Source organism: Acyrthosiphon pisum, chromosome A1, assembly GCF_005508785.2.
Source record: "Acyrthosiphon pisum isolate AL4f chromosome A1, pea_aphid_22Mar2018_4r6ur, whole genome shotgun sequence".
NCBI classification, from domain to species: Eukaryota; Metazoa; Arthropoda; class Insecta; order Hemiptera; family Aphididae; genus Acyrthosiphon; species Acyrthosiphon pisum.
In genome coordinates, this window is record NC_042494.1 from 96,888,715 (window position 1) to 96,894,869 (window position 6,155).

The window sequence follows — 6,155 nt, forward strand, 5'->3', positions numbered from 1 at the left end:
CCTTATTAGACCGTGCAACGGGTTGGGGCTGCACGCATTCAGCGTAGTGGCAGCACACAAATAATGATTGCTCGCCTTTTGACACGGAGAACCACGCGGTTTCGGGCGGCCAATACGTCACGGCACCAAAACGCTCAACCAGCGTAACGCTGTAGGTATACAGCTGGTCCGCTATGAAGACGCACTTTAAGATCGGGCACGCACACGGTAAAAACACAGCTTCCGATAAATCGACTATTCGTCGCACACGGCACACGTGGTAGCGACGCACATACAAATTTGGGGGCACGGCGACGCGGAAAAGGCGTCGTGCCAACGGTTAGAAATAGACAGACGCGCAAGTCACCGAAGCTGGGCCGTGTCGCCGTCTTGCGACTGAAGTGCTAAAACACCCAGGCGGCTTCTAGAAGGTTCGACGCCGAAGCGCAGCCAGCGGTCAAGTCGGCGGGCGCGAACCGGTGGTATAACAGTCCGCGTTCGAACATGCACCCTCCCGTGACCTGTGCGTCACAGAAGAAGGCGAGAGAACCGGACCATGGGCTGGAAGTTGGCCAAGACACTGGGTAGATGTTGGGGCAGGTCGATGATCTGGAACTTGGAGCGGAGTAGCTTCAGGTTTTTTTTTACAAATTTTTTAATAATTTACAAACAAAAATATATAAATTTCAACACATAATAAAACATTATTACATAATATATACAGAGTTGAACCAGTAAAATTCACCAAGGGGGTCAACCTCTTAATTCAACCAAAACAAAATATTTTTTTTTATAACAGCAGGTGGCTTAACGATGTATTTTGGCCAGCCATCCCCTGGGGTACAGTATTCTGTATGAACATTGAACGTTCCCCCCTAATCAGCAGTGGGTAACAGTACTATTTTTACCACTGGTCGTGTCAAGGTGCCCGCGCTAGTCAGCAAGCGGACGACACGTACCTGCCCGTCAGATCCTGGCAACAATTCAATGACTCGGCCCATGCGCCATGACAGAGGGGGGCTCTGTTTATTGACAATGACTACCATGTTATCAACTTTAACGGGAGGGCTACCTGTGGTCCACTTGGAACGCTTTTGGAGGGTGGTCAAATACTCGGTGAACCAGCGCCGCCAAAAGGCCTGGTGACATTGGTCCATGAGTTTCCAACGATTGGGCAACGTACGACTCGTGGCGGGGCCTGACCAAGGGGGTACTGCTAGTAACGGTTTCCCTATTAGAAAATGCCCCGGCGTTAGGCACTCGAGGTCATGGGGGTCAGTGGACGCAGGTGTCAACGGCCGAGAATTTAGAACGGCTTCTACGCGACACAGGGCTGTTGTGAACTCCTCGTATGTAAATATATGATTCCCAATGACCCGAATTAATAACCGTTTCGTTGACCAAACGGCCGCCTCCCACAAGCCACCGAAGTGGGGCGCGCTCCGCGGGTTAAAATGCCAAGTGCAGAGAGCGCGCACGTTACCTACAGCGGCCTGATCTTCGGGGCTAAGAATTAGTGAAAGTAACTGCTTGTCCGCCCCCACGAAATTTGTCCCACAATCCGAGTATATATCACTCGAAAGACCACAACGGGCGACAAATCGGTCGAACGCGGCCAGGAACGCGTCTGTGGATAGGTCAGATACAACTTCCAAGTGCACAGCCTTTACGGCGAAACATACAAATACCGCGATGTATATTTTGTACTCACGGGACTTTCGGAGTCGATGTTCACGCATTTGTAGTGGCCCCGCGTAATCAACGCCTACACACATGAACGGCCGATGGGATCGCACGCGCGTGGCCGGCAGGTCAGCCATCAGGGGGGTCGGCGGTTTTGCGTCAAACCTAATACACCACGCGCACGTCGTCACTACATGGTGTAACACTGATCGCAGCGAGACGACCCAAAACTGTCGCGCGATAAGTGCAGCCAGCACGCGTGGGCCCGCATGGCCTGTCAACAAGTGCCACCGGCGACACAACAATAACGTAAATACCAACCCTTTTGACAATAACATCGGGTGCTTACAATCATTACTTAGCAGCGAATGACGTAACCGGCCTCCTACGCGCATTACACCATCGGTATCAATAAACGGAACTAACCGTGCTAACGGTCGAGACGAAACTGAACGACCACTTGACAATTCCCGGTGCAACATAGCGAAGTGGATGCGTTGGGACTCGATGACCAAAGCCCGAGCGGCCCGGGTCAAGTTCGAATTTTTGCAAAAATGTCAACATGTATGGCCTTTTTGCGCGGCATGCATCAATGAAGCGATACATTCTGGTCACCACTCGCAACATGCGGTCATAGGATGAAAATCTGTCAAGCCACTCACGTGGTACTTCCTCCACGCGAGCGGTGCACGAAACTAGTCGAACCTCTGGTAAATCACTGAGTGGTAACGACGGTGGACGGGCACCCCACTCCGCAGGGTCCGTGTAAACAATGGGCGGTCCCTGCCAATATAAGTCGAGTTGTGCTAACACAGAAGGCATTATTCCACATGATGCACAGTTGGCGGGGTTGATGAGCGGCTCGACGTATCGCCATTCATAACCCGGCAACAGTGATTGGATTTGGTGTACGCGATTGGATATAATATACACCTTCACCGATTCGTGGGGTACGGTTAACCACGAAAGAACAATCATAGAATCCGACCAAGCGTGTACGCCAACGATATTGAGCTGCGATCCCAAAATACGGCGAAGACGCCCTAACCAACGGGCCAACAATAACGCGGAATTTAATTCCAAACGCGGAACGGTTAATGATTTTAGTGGCGCTAACTTTGTTTTTGTACCGATTAGAAAAACTGATTGGTGTGCCGGCGCGTCACTCATTCGTGTACGTACACTGCAACTGCGGCGTACCCGTGCAGCGACGCGTCGCCCAAACCTAGCAGGTAACACGGAGCTTCGGCAACTGACGGTAAGGAAACATGAATTAGATATTTATTTTTTGTAACAATTGGTTTCCCCATCTCACTATCCTTTTTTAAGCAATCAAGTACCTATCTAAAATTAAAAAAAATTAAAACGTTTTAATAATCAATTTTCAGATTCAACTCCATTATTTGTACCACATTCAATGTCAAATTCTAATTTAAAAAACTTACAGTACCTGTTTTTTAAGCCTCCATTTAGTCAGTGAACACTCTGTTATTACATATTCAGGGAAATACATTAGTTGTATTCCTGTCAAAACTGCTGAACAAATGAACAATTATATTTTTTTGTGCTATGTAAATGAAACTTTTTTTATCGAAACAAGTAAAAATATCGAATAGTGTTGCGGTTGACTGGGCTTCGTTCCATCGGGAGGTTGTATTCGATGCCATGATTGTACGACATGAAAAAATTGGTAAGTTTTAATTTATAACAATTCGTTAATTATTTTCATATTTAATGAGTACCTAATTATTACAATTAAAGGGGAGTTGATAAGATTGTCGAAATTGATGAGTCGAAGTTTGGCAAACGAAAGTATCACCGTGGTCACCTGGTCGAGGGGCAGTGGATGTTTGGAGGTGTAGAACGGGGATCCGGAAAATGTTTTCTCATTCCAGTGGAGTTTAGAGATGAGGAAACATTATTGACAATCATAAAACAATGGATTTTACCAGGTACTACTATTATCAGTGATTGTTGGAAGGTATGTCAGTATAATTACCTAGGACATGGGTACCTATTTTTATATGATATTACTATTTATTCATTCATTGTATGATAATTCTATTTTACATTTGAATTTAGAGCTACGACTGTTTAAAACATGAAGGGTATGTTCATTTAACAGTCAACCATTCCATTAATTTTAAAGACCCCAAAACCGATGCTCATACAAATAATGTGGAGGGAATGTGGAGGCATGCGAAAGCATCGCTCACCCAATACAGTAGGAAAAAACATTTATAATATAATGCACTGTTGCGCCACTGTTATATTTTTGACATACAGATTTGAGATTTCTTACCTTTCCGGTGGATTTTCCTAAAATTTTATTTCGCAAAAACCTTTTCCCGGCAGTTACGAACATCTTAAAAAAAATTTGAGCCAAATCGGACTAGCCGTTCTCGATTGATGAATTGTTATACATTTTTGTCTCTATTTTTATATATATAGATAGGTATATAAATTGTTAGATTTTTTTCTTCTATCTATATTTAAAATTTTAATATACCTAGGTAATTGTATGTGCATATAATAATCAAATACATTTCTGTTCTGTTCATAATACATATTATTTAAAGTTTTATTTATTTTTATTACTATTATTATTCCTAATATTCCTATTTCCTAAATAGTAAATATACTTACTTCTGAACACTGAACAAATGACATACACAATAAAGTTTGAATATTTAGCATAATAATTAAAAAATTAAAAATAATGAGTAAGTAGGAAGAAATTGTTTTATTATGTTGCTGTAAAATTTGTATTGCTATATTTTGTAAACACCCAACCCCCCGAAATGTTATTCTGTGTACGTGCTGGAATAGAGTATAACAAAATGTGACGGGAGATACAGTATTTTAATGACTGATATTTTTGTGACTGATGAATTTTGTTAAACTTCAGACAATCATAAAAAATTATTTTGGATTTACATCAAGGACCATGTATTAAATTATAATATTATCAAATTCATTATTAGAATATAATTAATTAACTATTATTCCAATATTAAATATTATTTATTAATCGCTTATAAGTAAGACTTAGTTAACTTATTAGCTTAGATTATTATTTAACTATATTGTTAAGGGGGCTCCAACGTATCATGTTTTAAGGAGTAATATTTAGGCAATACATACGACAAAAACATTTGGTTATACAGGGTTGGGCAGTATCAACAGTCCTATAAAGTATTTAAGTAAAAGTATTTGAGTAAAAGTATTCAAATACTTTTTTAAGTATTGAATAACTTTTTAAATAAGAGTTTAATTAATTAATTTCAGATATAATATTTTCATAACATCATATTATTGTAGTTTTTTTTTTTAAATTAAAATATTGTTAATAAATAATAATTGTTATAGGTATAGTAGGTGGTTTCAGTATATTTAGTTTTATTATTTGTTATTCATAATTACAGACCTAAATTTATGGTTGGTCATTCAGTTATTGTATTCAATGGAGATTTAATACTTAAAGATTGACATAATGTTTATGGCCGAAATAACAATATAGGTTATTTTATTTTAATTAAATTATGTGATTTCTATTCTCTATTTTAGTTTAGGGTAATCACTTTATGTGACATGGTACAACCACCAATTCAAACATTATTTTGTGAAACATGAGATAAAAATATATATCTGTCAAGCTACCACTGAATAGGGTAATATTATTAATAATAATAATATATAAATTTATGTAAAATGATATCCCATCAATTGTAATAAAATACTATACACAAACTATTAGGTTTACAAAATTTACTTACTTTTTCTTCATGAATCAGGGGCTTTAAGAACATTACCAGAGTTTAGCATAATCAATTATTCAGTAAATAGAGATAGAAATTCATCACCTTTAACCACATCTCTGAAAATAATAGTGATTAATGATTAATGATTAATGATTATCATTACATACAATGATAATATAATTATAATATACCTAATATAATTACAATGTAACATCAAAATTTGAAAATTGAATTACATTTAATAAACAGAAACTTTTTTCCAATGTATGCTTCAGAACTTTATAACAATTACGAACAGTTATATACTTATATACGTAAGTCAGCAAATGATCTAATACCAAAACAATTGGTTGGATTTAGTTGTTACTGTAAAAACTTAGCACATGTGCCTTTTACATAGTCTAACTGTAAGACATTACATTTTGCAACCTTAAGCAGGGGCGCCATTTGGGGGGAAGGGAGGGTTCCTAAATTAGGAAAGAGCCCTTAGTTTTATAAGTAAATATAAAAAAAAAATTAAGAATAACATGTTGTTTATTTGTAGAGATGTTGAAATATGTTATTTTATTTTTATTTTGTATAATACCGTATTATACCAGTATTATACCGTATGCCGACTGTGGTAATCGGGGGCCCGGATCATAAATACAAACGGGGGCCCGGGGTGCTACTTGGTGTATAGCACCCCGGGCCAGTTCGCCCCTGGTTACTGATATACAAAAGACATAATAA